This window comes from Bos indicus, chromosome 12 (assembly GCF_029378745.1).
Source record: "Bos indicus isolate NIAB-ARS_2022 breed Sahiwal x Tharparkar chromosome 12, NIAB-ARS_B.indTharparkar_mat_pri_1.0, whole genome shotgun sequence".
In the NCBI taxonomy this organism is placed as follows: domain Eukaryota; kingdom Metazoa; phylum Chordata; class Mammalia; order Artiodactyla; family Bovidae; genus Bos; species Bos indicus.
Window position 1 is genome coordinate 34,798,174 of NC_091771.1, and position 15,702 is coordinate 34,813,875.

Consider the following 15,702-nt stretch of genomic DNA (forward strand, 5'->3'; position numbering starts at 1 on the left):
TCCAGAGTGTGCAAAGCAGACACAAACTGCCACCTGTCTGTGGTCACTTGCCCTTTGGGACTTTTGGGACCTCTTCTCAGGTATGTCTATGTCCAAAGCCAGGTCTCGTAACCACTGTGTTATTCAGATTTATCATTAGTTGAACAGGAGGCTTCATTCATGATGAAATGAAATCCTTTTAAACCTTATTCAGGTGCTGGTGGTTGCAGAGTCGGCTTTGCTTGTCTGCACAGACACCTGTCCGCACACCTGACTGTTCCCTGCAGGAGCTGCGCTGAATGGATATGTGTCTCCCGCCCCCACCCGGCCCCCTTTGTGAAGACCAGCCATTCAGAGGCCAGATGGACGGTCAGCCCTGAGCTGAAGTGCTTATATTCACTCAGAAATTTTGTTCTCTTAGGATTTAATGTTCACTTACAGGTCACAATAGAAAGTCTATCAAAACCAAGACAAATAAAATATGTTGCTTGAATATAAAGTGTTTCTAGCTTTTTGTTGATCGCATGCTATAAACATGCTGTTTCTCTCATTTTTTTATAGTAGAAAGTGCAAACAGCGACAGCTACTCATGGGAGGCACAAAGAGTGCTCATAGAGGAGGGTTTTGTGGAGTCTGGACCCTAAACCACTTGTCATTTCATAGGATTCCAAGCACAGGAGCAGATTAAAACAAACAGATCAAATGGATTCTTGTACGATCGTATAGGAAAAAAATTAAACTGGCCTCAAAATAATATTAATAAGAGATAAAAGTAGTCTTAACACAAAAGAACAATTTCTTAATGGGGCCAGGGGCTGTATCTGGAGACCAGCCATCGAGGAAAGCAGGAGCCCGGGATCACATTGCATAGTCCTCTGATGGAGGGTCTCCACACCCGATGGTAATCACGAGCCCACGTGGGTGCTGAGCACCTGAACTGTGGCTGGCATGACCGAGAAAGCAAATGTTTTATGTCACGTAACTGTGATTCATTTTAACTGTAATGGTCACATACCGTGGCTCCTGCCTCTCCCATTGGATATCACAGCTTAAAGACAATGTGGGACACGTATACAATGAAGTATTACACAGCCCTCTCTTTCCTCACACCAGGCAGAGTGGCCATCATCACCAAGTCTACAAACAATAAATGCTGGAGAGGGTGTGGACAAAAGGGAACTCTCCTACACTGTTGGTGGGATTGTGACCTGATACAGCCATTATGGGGAACAGTATGGTGGGCCCTTAAAAAACTAAAAATAGAGCTACCATGTGACCCTGCAACCCCACCACTGGGCAAATACCCTGAGAAAAGCACAATTCCAAAAGACACTTGTACCCCAATGTTCATAGCAGCACTATTTACAATAGCCAGGACACGGAAGCAAACCAGATGTCCATTAACAGATGAAGGGGTGAGGAAGATGTGGTACATATATACAATGGAATATTACCCAGCAAAGAAAAAGAATGAATTTGAGTGAGTTCTAGTGAGGTGGGTGAACCTAGAGCCTGTTATACAGAGTGAAAAGTAAGTCAGAAAGAGAAAAACAAACGTTGTATATGAACACATATCTATGGATTCTAGAAAAATAGTATTAATGAACCTGTTTGCAGGGAAGGAATGGAGACACAGATGCAGAGAGCAGACTTGTGGACCCAGTGGGGGAGAGAATGGGAGGAATGGAGATAGCAGCATCAGCATATTTATATATACACCATCATGGGTAAAATGGATAGGCATGAGAAGTTGCTATAAAACATAGGGAGCCAGCCTGGGCTCTGTGATGACCTGAGGCGGGGGAGGGAGGGAGGAAAGGGAGGCTCAAGGGGGAGGGACATATGCACAATTGTGCCTGATTTGTGCAGTTGTGTGGAAGAAACCAACACAACACTGTAAAGCAATATTCCTCCAGTTAAAAAACAAACAGAAAGGACAAGAAGCATGTTCTCTCAATAGTGAGGAGTAGACGGCATCTGGTTCTCTGTCTTAGCATCCAACAACAGCAAGGTGGAGGAGGAGATGCCGGGTGGGGGCGAGAAGCCTGGTACAGAGGGCGGGTGGGGCAGAAATGACTCCTGCAGGTTTAGATAATGCCTCCTCCAGGGGGACCTCCCTGACCACCCCTCTGCTCCCTGCCCTCACGGCCCTGCAGGTGCCCCGACCCCATCACACCACAGCAGGTCCCCAGATATGTCCTTGTGTCCGCACGTGGACAACAGGCCTGGGAAGGAACACCAGGGCCCTCACATCCTCCCCCCGTGCCCACCCACAGGGTGCCAGCACCCCGGGCCCAAGCCATGAGCCAGAACCTGAGGATGTGTGTTGTGTGCTCAGTCGCTCAGTCGTGTCTGACTCTTCGCAACCCCATGGACTGCAGCCCACCAGGCTCCTCTGTCCACGGGATTCTCCAGGCAAGAATACTGGAGTGGGTTGCCATTTCCTCCTGCAGGGGATCTTCCTGACCCAGGGATAAAGCTTGAGTCTCCTGGGTCTCCTGTATTGGCAGGCAGGTTCTTTATTCACTGAACCACCTGGGCAGCCGTGGGAGGTACCCACATGGCCATCACATCATCTTATTTTATCCCCTTTCGTTCCTCTTCATTCACCTTATTTTCTCAGGGAAAATTGATAAACGTCAGCGATAAAGCTTGGCTGATGACTGGGAGGTGGGGGGTGGCTAAATGTCACCCCTGAATTAGCAGGTTCTGAGAATTGCCCTTAAATATCAGGAGAGTCGGTTCTATCTGCGTCCAAACAAGAAAGGAGGAACAAAAGTGACTTCTTGGAATAAACTCAGAGTGAGATCAAATTTTTCTGGATTCTATCTTCAGGGTCCTATTCACCTCATAGGTCTTTTCAAGGAATTTCTTTGAAATCATCTCGATAAGCAAACAGAAAACTAACTTAATTTGACTTCTTTGACGTAAGCTGTGTCCCATGAATAAGCATTGAATTAAAATCTTCACCAGAGGCACAGAATCTAGGTGAGTCCCTGGTCCTTAGACATTGACCCTTGGTCATTGGAGGGTCTCTGTTTGCTGCCAGGACCAGAACTTCTGACCTCTGAAGGACCCTGGTTCCCACAGGGCCCAGAGCTGGTGTCAGCCAGTGAAAGGCGGCCACCACAAATACAAAAAGCTCTAAAACATGATGAAAAGAAGGAGAAGGAGGAAAGTCATTCAGGCTTATTTTTCCAATACCTCACATACTTCAAATACTTCAGTACAACTCCTACGTGGGAGGAGAAGAAAAGAAAAATAACAAAACTCGGTATTTTATTAAGCAGATTATCTATATTGACATGAAAAATTGGATACTCTTTTCTTTTGAAAAAAAATAAATATAACTTTTGTTTGTTTTTGGAAGCTGTGAGCGTCTGCTTCTTTGGCCAGACAGACCTCTCTGCCACGTCCCTCTCCTGGGTGGATGACGGGCCTGCCTCCAAGCCCAGGTAGCTCGGGGGTGGCTGCTGAGCCCGGATGTCACGGGCTGAGCCTAAAGAAGAACTCCAAGGAGTGAAACTCCTGGGAGACCTTTTTTATTAAAGTTTTTTTCGCAGCACATATAAATTACAGTGCTGACAAGAAGTCTTTGATATGGGCCAGGTATGTTTCTTTTTTTCTCTCTCTTTAAAAATAATTTCTGCCTCTGTAAATGCCTCATTTGTGCATCTATTTTTTATTAACTTAAAACATCTTCAGGCCTGATTTTTTCCCATTACTGCAGGATCTGGAGGTAAGAAATCAAGTGAGTCCGTAGAGGTCGAATTTATCAGATTGACGATCACGTCCTTATGTAAACTCTTGTCACCAACACTTTAGTCAGAATGGGACTGTAAAGGCATCGAATAGATTTTGAAATTATGAGTTAATTTCAGGGGATGTGAGGTCTTGTGAAATTTAAGCAAAACTTTTTCACACCCTTACCCTTAATTACAGTTCATTTGTCTAGGAGATTTTCTTTGAAAACATGTGGTTCGAAGTAGATGCTTGTGCTGTGCAAACAATGGTGACCTTCATTTGAAAGCCAGTCTTGACCTGCTTCTACAATTACCAGACAAATAAAAGAAAATAAACTTTGCCAACACACTAGAAATTGTGTGTTTATCTGGAAGCAAACAGAGCTAAGCGATCATATGTTTCAAGTTTAGTTCTACGGTTTTAGGAGCCCTGATCTTTGAAGCCATCCTGTATCACATCACTTAGGAACCTTCATGGCTACAGTGATGGGATTAGCCCTCTGTCTACACGGGAAAATTCCCAAGGAGCAGTGGTGGAAATAACAGTCCTGGATCCCCAGAGATGGGTTTCCTGCTCCTTCCCTAGGGGAAAGGACACAGTGATCCCACTCTGTATTATATAATCTTTACCTGGGAAGGCGGTGTGGATGACCAGTGACCATGGCACACTGTTAGAACCAGCCTCCTTAGTTAGACACTATGGGACCATCACTGTGGCTTACCTGCCACTCTGTTCTCTCTCATGAGCTGCTTGAAAATTTAAATCCCAATGAGCCCTTTCATCTCTGGCTACTAGGTCACCTTTCATCCACCACAGCTTCAAATTTCAGATGGTTCTTATGATGGCTTCCATGTATCTTCATGGCTTTCTTTTCTTTCCAGAAGTGCCTTTCATGATTCAACTTATTGAAACAAACAAACAAAACCCAAACAGACAAAATCTTTCCACTCTTCAACTGGGGAGAATGACCTTCTCCATAGCTCCACTTGGAAAGTCCGTAGCTGCTTCAGATGAACCCAGCTTATAACCCAGTTAATAAGAGTATAAGCCATTGACATCATTCAGCAGGCCCAATACGTGCTTTGCTTTTCAGTTCTTGTTCAATTCTGAGGAATTCTGCAGATACTGTATTTGAATGCTCATTGTCTCTTAGGTTACAAACATATCATTGCCTTCTTTCAACTGCTATGTGATGCCCACCCAGAGTTAAACTATGGATACATTCTGTCCTGAAACAATGAGAAATAAAGCACAGAGGAGCAGGGACCTCTGCTTCTCAGGGTGTCTGTCTTGTATTGGATTTGCTTTCCCCAGACAGGGTGATGCCCTGAGTTTGTGTTCCACTGGCTGGCGTCACCTTCTTGAGCAGCCTTAGCTGTTTTGCACACACAGGTCATCATCACATGTAAAAGAAACCACCCGACATCAGCAGACATGTGGAAGGAGTAGCAAGTGGCAGAGATTTTGCGAGTCCCTGAGTCATTGGTTATGACAGAAGGCTGGACTTTTTGCTAAGTTTAGAATCCCCTTGAGCATATTGAGGTTCAAGTACCATTAACTCTTGGCAAAATTCTCCATCCTAATTCGAAGAACAAAGGATTACGAAAACTCGTAAAAACGCTTCTCAAATTTCAAATAGCTTTTAAAAAACATTTAATGAGCTAAGAGTAATTGAATCAGAAACATATGGATTAAATTTTCCTTGAAATTCACAGGGGTTTAATATTAAAAGGGAGAACTCATTCAGCAGAACCCCCAAAGACAAGATCCCAATTTTTTAAGATCAACTAGTAATTCCCTGTAACCCTTTATCTTTGCACATTTTTCTTTGTCTAGAGAGTTTTGTGGTTTGGGTGGTACTGTGTTAATTATAATTCTACCAATAGATAATACATCTGTCAATGAATTCGATACCTCTTCACAGACTTGGTTGACTTACCTACTTATAATTAAGTGAGCAGTAAAATCCACCTAGAACGTGGCTTTCAAGCTGTTTGAGCAACAGGAACTTCTCCGTAAAGCCAATTGTATGCAGAGTCAGAGTGGGGCCGAGGGTGTGGGAGGGGAAACAGACTCTCCAGTTCCCTCTGGAGCCTCTCTTCAGCACCCTATGGAACTCTGGAACATGATTTACAAACCTTTGTTCTAGCTTCTGGCCAAGAATGGGGAAGTAAAAGGGAGGGAGGGCTGCCTAAGAAGCCCAAATGGACACTGGAGAGTCCATGAAGTGATCACAAAACTCCATCAGAACCTTTATATTCTTACTCTACAAAACTTTCTAACAAGCTTTGAATGTTTCTGTATCCACTGATGACCGACAGCAACAAACTGGGAGATCTGAAATTGTAGAAAAGATAGACAAGAAGAAAAGAGACAAAATCTAGACAGTTTTCAAAAGGTTTACTGAATCTCTACCTTTAAGTTTGAGAGAAATGACCTATGACCTTCACAAATTTTCAGAGAATCAGTGCCTCCAAGGTGGGGCGACAGCTGGCGTGAACTGCTGACTTCAAGTCAGGAAGAAGACTCAACCCTCAGAAATGCTCTAGAAAAAGAGAAAAGAGATATTCATGCTGGCTTCTTGTCTTTTATCCAGTCTTTACAATGTACATTCAAAAAACTGAGATTGTGGCATCCAGTCCCATCACTTCATGGCAAATAGATGGGGAAAAAGTGGAAACCATGACAGATTTTCTTTTCTTGGGCTCCAAAATCACTGTAGACAGTGACTGCAACCACGAAATTAAAAATGCTTGCTCCTTGGGAGAAAAACTTTGACAAACCTAGAGAGCATTTTAGAAAGCAAAGACGTCACTTTGCTGACAAATTTCCAACCTATGGTTTTTCCAGTAGTCATGTACGGATATAAGAGTTGGATCACAAAGAACCTGAGCACCAAAGAATTGATGCTTTTGAACTCTGGTGCTGGAGAAGACTCTTGAGAGTTCTTTGGACTGCAAGGAGATCAAACCAATCGATCCTAAAGGAAATCAGTCCTGAATATTCATTGGAAGGACTGATGCTAAATCTGAACCCCTAATACTTAGGCCACCTGATATGAAGATCTGACTCATTAGAAAAGATCCTGATGCTGGGAAAGATTGTGGGCAGGATGAGAAGTGGGCAATAGAGGATGAGATGGTTTAATGGCATCACCGACTCAATGGATAAGAGTTTGAGCAAACCTGGGAGATAATGAAGGAAAAGGAAGCCTGGCGTGCTACAGTCCATGCGGTCGCAAAGAGTCAGACAAGACCTAGAGACTGAACAGCAACAATAGAATGTACCAAAACCTGTGGACTCCCAGGAAGCAGTACACACACAACCACACAATCTGTGCTCCTGGGGTAGGTGACCCCACCATTCAACTTCTGCACAGATTCTTCCTAGAACTTCATGAAGATAAAGTAGCTGGGAGATTCATCAGCAGGGGGAGAAATGCTCAGGTTTCCATGGCTTGCAGAGGCTGTGAGCACCATGCCACCGGGCAGAGCGTCATTCCAGGACCTGGGGCGTCCACAGACGGCACAGAGCTGAGTACATCAATGTTTTCAGACACAGAGCATTCTTTCTGGAAATGTGGCAGCAATGTGTTGGGCGTAGCCCGAGCTGGAGACAGATGTAAGAGTCAGAGTAACATAGAAAATGTGGATCCAGAAAGAAATACTAAATTCCCTTAGGGAGAAAAAAGGGTTGTATTATCTTGGCCCAGAATCAAGTCTAGGACCTGTGGAAATGACTAACAGTAACATTTCAGACTTGTACAAATGGAACCTCAGAATATAATAATACACCCTATGTGTTCCTCCAGAGATCCATAAGGAAGGACTCCTGTTGGCAAAGAAAAAAAAAGCATGCTAAAATGATATTCAGGATTTCTATATTTAGATGTGTGAAAATGAGATTCGCAGAGCCAAGGTGAATATCACCTCCCTCTTTTGGAGTATTGGAGCACTGTTGATGAAAGTTACCCAAAAAAGCTCTCCATAGTAGAAGTTCCAAAGTACTGAACATTCTGAAAAGTATTCACCCAGGCTCTGACCTTTTCAAACTACCTAAAATTAAACCCAAAACAAAAAAACTGAAAACTCAGCTAGGGAAAAGGCAGGGTGGGAAGACAAATTCAAGGGTGCTAATGTAAGAATAAAGCAAAGGCATCATTAATACATTACTTGTCCAAAACTCATTGTGTAGCAAAACAGGGCTGTTTCTATGGATTTGAACCTTTTACAGAATTAATGTCACTATCTCATTCCCTTCAAACCCTCACACCTATCAGAGAACACTGCCAGTTTCCACCGGAGCGCAGCAAAGACCTCATTCGCCTTGAAGCTGCGCCAGGAGCTGGTCTTCTGATCTGAATGTCTGCTCAGGCAAAGCTGCCAAATGTCTGAGTTCTGGAACCTTCCAGATGAGCCCTGGTTTCCCCTGGACGGTGCGGTAAGTCCCCATCCACGGGACAAAGCACGTTCTCCCGGAGCCTGAGACGCAGTTACCCTCTGCCCTTTGGGGAGCTGAGTGTAAAAAACATGTTCTTTTGCCACCCTGTACCTTCAGTTTGGCAATAACAGGAGAAAAACAGTGGTGCTGAGGCTGAAAATAAAAAAGCTGATGTGTGACTCACGCAATATGAAAGAAAGAATGCTGGAGGAAAGGGATGTACCAGTAAGGGGAGCAAGAGGTCTTGTGGAGTTAAAAGAGAAATCTCTTCCTTTCTCTGAGTCTTTCCATGTCAACAAGATCTGGAGACACCTGCCAGATACTCATAGTAGGAGGTTTCCACACAAGCCGCTGGCAGCTCCGTCTCCCAGGGTTTTTCAAAACATCCAACACGCTACTTCTTTGGGAAGTGTGGCCGTAGTGCAGGAGAATTCTCAAATAAAAAGTACATATCCTTTTTAGAAATTGTGTTCAGCTCAATCTTTATACAACAGAGAAATTCATGTTCTAATATTCTGAGAGCTCCAATAACTTTTTATGAGGAAACTGGAGAGCAAGTGAGCCCAGGGAAAGCAGGGGGGTGAACGTCAGAGTTGGAGCAGGTTTAGCAAGCAGCGCTTCTCCCAGGGATGAGCAGAGAGGGAACAGACCCAAGGCAGCATCATTTTCTAGTATAAAAAAAGCATCATTTCTAGCACGTTTGCCTCTGGGTAGAAATAGGTCCGTTATGCACAATGCCCAATCTGCAGATTGTGTTTCAGACTCTGCCCACATCGGAAGATCATTTAGCATCACTCAGAACAAGAGCCAGAGCCATGTGTGTGTGTGCGTGTGGGTGGGGTGTGTATGTGTGTGTGTGCATTTTTACTAGAGCAATGTGTGCTCATATTTAAAAAATAAAATAATACCAAACACTTAAAGTTAAGAGCAAGAATCCCCTGCCTCTGCACACCCCACCCAGCTCCACTCCTAAAGAGGCAACTCCTCTTAATTAACTTTCTTGTGAGTTTCTCCTGGCAATGATCTTTGCTCAAATGAAAATACAGATTTTTTTTAATCCCTCATTCTTTTTTCTTGTTTGTTTGTTTTCTTTGGCTGTGAGGCATGTGAGATCTTAGTTCCCTAACCAGGAATTGAACCTTCGCCCCTTGCATTGGGAACACAAAGTCTTAACCATTGGACCACTAGGGAATTCCCTAGCTCTCATTCTTTATTAATCCATTTTACCTGTTACCCATTAACTCACTATAGTGGTAAGTGAAGATTTAATTCACCTGTACTCCCCACACACAGTCTTAGTGCTACTTTGATTCCTCCATCAGCCACCTTATGGCTTCAGATGACACATGACTTTGCTTTTTTTTTCCAGCTCTTCCCAAGTCTCTCTGGGCTATATCTTCAGCAATCCCTGAATCTTGGACCCACTGGGCAGCAAACACAGAAGCAATAAGTGATCTAACTGTGGCCAAGTTCCACTCTCCGAATCATAGCATCCCTGTGATGCACAGCTATCAGATATATACATGGCCACAAACCTTCAGCAAGTTTGCAAAAAGAATGAGTTACTTTGTAAACAGAGAAGTCACATCATGATGTGGAGGGTGGGACAGGGTGGTCACCATCTGGGTGGTCTGGCTGGAAACGGGGCCTTTCACCTGGGAAGAAGGGCCGAGGTGATATCAGGGCCAGTGACAGGCCTTTCCACCTGTCCTCTCTCCTGAGTCAGTGTGGGCCATCCTTAGACAGTTCTTCACCTCAGAACACTCTTAAAGGGCACCGAGAACAGGTCTCTCCGGCTCTCCACATGGTTGGACTCACTTCACTCGTCACACAAGTGGCTTGCACTTCCCTGATGGAGTCATTTGGATGACAATACCTGGACCCGTCCTTGCAACATCTCCTGGTTCTTTAAGATAGGTCACATGGAGCTCGCGGATTCTGCCTCAGTTGCCCACATCACTCTCCTCCGAACATGTCAGTCTGTCTGCGTGCTTGCTCAGTGGCTCAGTTGTATCTCTCTGTGACCCCATGAACTGTAGCCCACCAGGCTCCTCTGTCCATGGGGATTCTCCAGGCAAGAATACTGCAGTGGGTTGCCATTTCCTCCTCCAGGGGATCTTTCCAACCCAAGGATAAAATCCACAAGTCCTACATCTCTCGCATTGGCAAACAGGTTCTCCACCACTGAGCCACCTGGGAAGCCTGTCAGTCTGTCTAGATCCTCTTAAATACATAGGTTGTGAAAGTGCCTTCTGGACAAAATTCTGTCATTAATAAATTGTGTGGCTTTCAGAATGTCACTTAAGTTCTCTGAGGCTTGGTTTATTTTGTGTATAAAATGATTGTTTTTTTAATGTCCAAGGGTAACACAAAAAGTTGGAGAACTATAGAATCATGAATGTGGGGGAGAAAAAACCCTCAAAAGTCTGAAAATTCCATCTCTTTCTGAATGCATAAGTCCTGCTTAACATCCCTGGAATATGTCCATTAGGGCCTGAAAAACAACACTTCAGGGGTGGTCTGATCTGACTGAGAACAGTGGGATTTTTAACGCCCTTGATCTTGACACTGTTCTCATATTTAAAAAACCCTAAGTTTGCATTATATTCATATGTATTTTTTGGCTGCTATATTATACTTTTGGCTCATTTGGTACTTCTGGTCACAGAAAGTCATGAGCATTAGACACACACACACACACACACACAGAGAAAGATCCTGCTTCATCCTGAACTTAATCTTTTTCCCAAAAAAACAAATGCTTGACTTCTGTTTTCTAAGTTTTCTTGTTGCTGTTGCTATTATTTTTCTCTCATCAAACAAGTAGTTCAGGTTCATTGTGAAAAAAAACCTAAAAGGAACAAATGTGAAGTGAAAATCAACTATAATTCCAACCCAGAATGCACCAGTGTTACATTCTGGTGAGTGTATAAGTGAAAGATGCTCAATCATGTCTGACTCTCTGTGACCCCATGGACTGTTGCCCATCAGACTCCTCTGTCCATGGGATTTTCCAGGCAAGAATACTGGAGTGGGTTGCCATTCCCTTCTGCAGGGGCTCTTTCCGACCCAGGGATGCAACCTGGGTTTCCCACATTGCAGGCAGATTCTTTACCATCTGAGCCACCTAGGAAGCCCACATTCTGGTGACTATCACTTCAAATGCTTCCTCTCGATGTGTTTGTATCTATCCACCATTGCACATGCACACACACACTCTCACTCACACATACCCCAAACTGTGGTGTATTTGATGACAGGTAGGAGAAAAGCCATTGAAATATATTGATTTAAATGATGAAGAAGTCCATCGTCTTGGTGGGGTGGCTTCACGGGCAGTGATGTGGGAGCTTGATGATGTCACAGAGGACCTGCCTATGTTCTGTTTCTCCTCTGTTTTCCATGCTATCAGCCTCATCAGGGACAAGCACTTTCCCTTATGATATCAGGATGGGTCCCAAGCATGAATGAGAACAGGTATGTGTATGACCGTATCCAAGGACAGGGACTGGACACTTTTTCAGAAATTTCTTTCCAGCGAGCAAAGAACTATCATGACTACACATTTCCAGAAAACACACTCTCCCATCTCACTCTGCTGAAAGGAATTACTTGTCCACCTCAGAATCAATCAGGTAGCCAGGTGATAAGATTATATTATCACTGCAGGCTTGCTCCACCCCTGGGCCGGGGCAGGGGTGTTGGAGGGGAGGGCAGAGAAGCGGGGAGGGTGGAGGGGGAGATGAGAAGGGGAGGGAGGAGGGCTAGCTTCTCCTGGACTCACAGGCTTGAGGAGAGAAAGTAAAAACACCTGGCTGAAGTCTACTCAGGGTGAAGCTGCCACATGTCCACCCTGTCATCCACCCTATCACTGTCTATTTATCCATCCATCCAGCCCTTGATATTGGTTGTATACATGAAAAACACTACATGTAAGATATATAGATAGATAAATATAGGCATTCAACCCTTTAGGGTAGATGGGTAGGTAAGTTAATGGATGGATGGATGGATACACAGATAGAATGATGGATAGACTAGATAGATGATAGATGATAGATACAGAAGATCAAATTAAATATGTTTTGCAAACCGTTGTTCAGTAACATTATTCCATGAACATTTTGCATGTCAATTATCAGATTCTTGTATCATTTTATTTTTTATTTTAGTTTTTAAAGATTTTTTATGTGGGTCATTTGTAAAGTCTGTATTGAACTTGTACAATATTATGTCTGTTTTATGTTTTGGTTTTTTGTCTGCGAGGTGTGTGGGATCTTAGCCCCCCTACCAAGGATCAAGTCGGTACCCCCTGCACTGGAAGGCAGTCTTAACCCCTGGACCACCAGGGAAGTCACCTTGTATCATTTTAAATGGACAAATAGTATCCTGATATAAGCTGCAATCATGACATGATTTTAATCGGTCCCTATTATTGAACAATTAGGGTATATTGAGGTCTTTTGCAAAAAGGCAAAATGGTTGTCTGAGGAGGCCTTACAAATAGCTGTGAGAAGAAGAGAAGCAAAAAGCAAAGGAGAAAAACAAAGATATACCTATTTGAATGCAGAGTTCCAAAGAATAGCAAGGAGAAATAAGAAAGCCTTCCTCAGTGATCAGTGCAAAGAAATAGAGGAAAACAACAGAATGGGAAAGACTAGAAATCTCTTAAAGAAAATTAGAGATACCAAGGGAACATTTCATGCAAAGATGGGCTCGATAAAGGACAGAAATGGTATGGACCTAACAGAAGCAGAAGATATTAAGAAGAGGTTGCAAGAATACATAGAAGAACTATATGAAAAAGATCTCCATGACCCAGATAATCACGATAGTGTGATCACTCACCTAGAGCCAGACATCCTGGAATGCGAAGTCAAGTGATACATAGGAAGCATCACTACGAACAAAGCTAGTGGAGGTGATGGAATTCCAGTGGAGCTATTTCAAATCCTGAAAGATGATGCTGTGAAAGTGCTGCACTCAATGTGCCAGCAAACTTGGAAAACTCAGCAGTGGCCACAGGACTGGAAAAGGTCAGTTTTCATTCCAACCCCAAAGAAAGGCAATGCCAAACAATGCTCAAACTACTGCACAATTGCACTCATCTCACACTCTAGCAAAGTAATGCTCAAAATTCTCCAAACCAGGCTTCAACAGTATGTGAACCATGAACTTACAGATGTTCAAGCTGTATTTGGAAAAGGCATACAATATTGTAAAGTTAAAAAATAATAATAATAAAAAAATTTAAAAAAAGAAAAAAGAAAAGGCAGAGGAACCAGAGGTCAAATTGCGAACATCCACTGGATCATCAAAAAAGCAAGAGAGTTCCAGAAAAATATCTATTTCTGCTTTATTGACTATGCCAAAGCCTTTGATTGTGTGGATCACAACAAACTGTGGAAAATTCTTCAAGAGATGGGAATACTAGACTACCTGACCTGCCTCCTGAGAAATCTGTGTGCAGGTCAAGAAGCAACAGTTAGAACTGGACATGGAACAACAGACTGGTTCCAAATTAGGAAAGGAGTACGTCAAGGCTGTATATTTTCACCCTGCTTATTTAACTTATATGCAGAGTACATCATGAGAAATGTGGGGCTGGATGAAGCACAAGCTGGAATCAAGATTGCGGGGAGAAATATCAATAACCTCACATATGCAGATGACACCACCCTTATGGCAGAAAGCAAAGAGGAACTGAAGATGAAAGTGAAAGAGGAGAGTGAAAAAGCTGGCTTAAAACTCAACATTCAGAAAACTAAGATCATGGCATCTGGTCCCATCACTTCATGGCAAATAAATGGGGAAACAGTGGAAATAGTGACAGACTTTATTTTGGGGGGCTCCAAAATCACTGCAAATGGTGACTGCAGCTATGAAATTAAAAGATGCTTGCTCCTTGGAAGGAAAGTTATGACCAACCTAGACAACATATTAAAAAGCAGAGACATTACTTTGCCAACAAAGGTCCATCTAGTCAAAGCTATGGTTTTTCCAGTAGTCATGTATGGATGGATGTGAGAGTTGGACTATAAAGAAAACTGAACACCAAAGAATTGATGCTTTTGAACTGTGGTGTTGGAGAAGGCTCTTGAGAGTCCCTTGGACTGCAAGGAGATCCAACCAGTCCATCCTAAAGGAAATCAGTCCTGAATATTCATTGGAAGGACTGATGCTGAAGCTGAAACTCCAATACTTTGGCCACCTGATGCAAAGAACTGACTCATTGGAAAAGACCCTGATGCTGGGAAAGATTGAAGGCAGGAGAAGGGGATGACAGAGGATGAGATGATTGGATGGTATCACCGACTCAGTGGTCATAAGTTTGAGTAAATTCCAGGAGTTGGTGATGGACAGGGAGGCCTGGTGTGCTGCAGTCTGTGGGGTCTCATAAAGTCGGACACGACTGAGTGACTGAACTGAACTGAACTGAAGGTATGTTGAGGTCTTTTTAGCAGTTGTATAATGCTAAAGTCACCTGTCTATGCATGCATTAGGGCACAATCAGCTGCATGTCTCCTTTGATACATTTCTGTAAATAGTCTCTAAAATATTCTGTAAATATTTACTCAGAAAAAGATTAATATCTGAGTAAAAGAAAGAAATATCAAATTTCACAGCATTTGGCTCGATTGCCTTCTAAGTCTGTATAAATTTATCCTACTGCCAATATCATATGGAACTGCCCGTTTTGACACATATTTAACATGAAACTTTTTCAATACGTTTTACCTAATTTTGCCTTCCAAATCTAATATCTGGGCAATGCTGGCTGCTCTGAGCATAGTGTCTGGTTCTTTCATTATTGGTAGGGTTGAATATTTGAACATGGTTGTCTAGCCTATTTTTTTCTTTTGCCTAATTTTCTATTGATGCACTCGTATTTCATATAAATTTGTAAATCCTTAACTTATGCATATTTGTTGTATATGAATTATTACTTATTTATCCTTCAGTTTTATTTATGGGGTTTTTGCCATATGAAATTAAAACACTGTGAAGTCATCAAGCCTGTTGATGGTTTAACATCTGGGGAGATTTTTAGTCTAAAATAAATAGGAATTTTAAGTATTTTTAGATATCTCCAAAGTGTTCCTAATGCATTTATCTAGTGATCTACGCATTTCAAAACACTGATGGAGTACTTTTTCAAAAAAAAGGGTCTGGTACCTGGAAAAATAGATTCCTACCTCAAAATTTACATCAAAACAAATTTTGGAAAAAAACATTTAAATATAAACAAAAACCATAAATAAATCTAAAGAGACATGGAAATGGTTTTTATCATCTTAAATAAGGAAAAAATTTCAAACGACATAAAACTGAAGACAATAAAGTGATAACATCAAAAATAAATTTGATCATTTTAAAATATGCATATTTAAAAACACTCTGTTAAAGATCAATAAGTTGAGGAAAATATTTGTAACTTGTACAAAAAGGACTATGTCCCTTAGTATATAAAGATTTCATGCAAATCCATGAGGAAATTGTACATGTAAAAGAGATAGCAATGTTTTTGAAACTCACAAA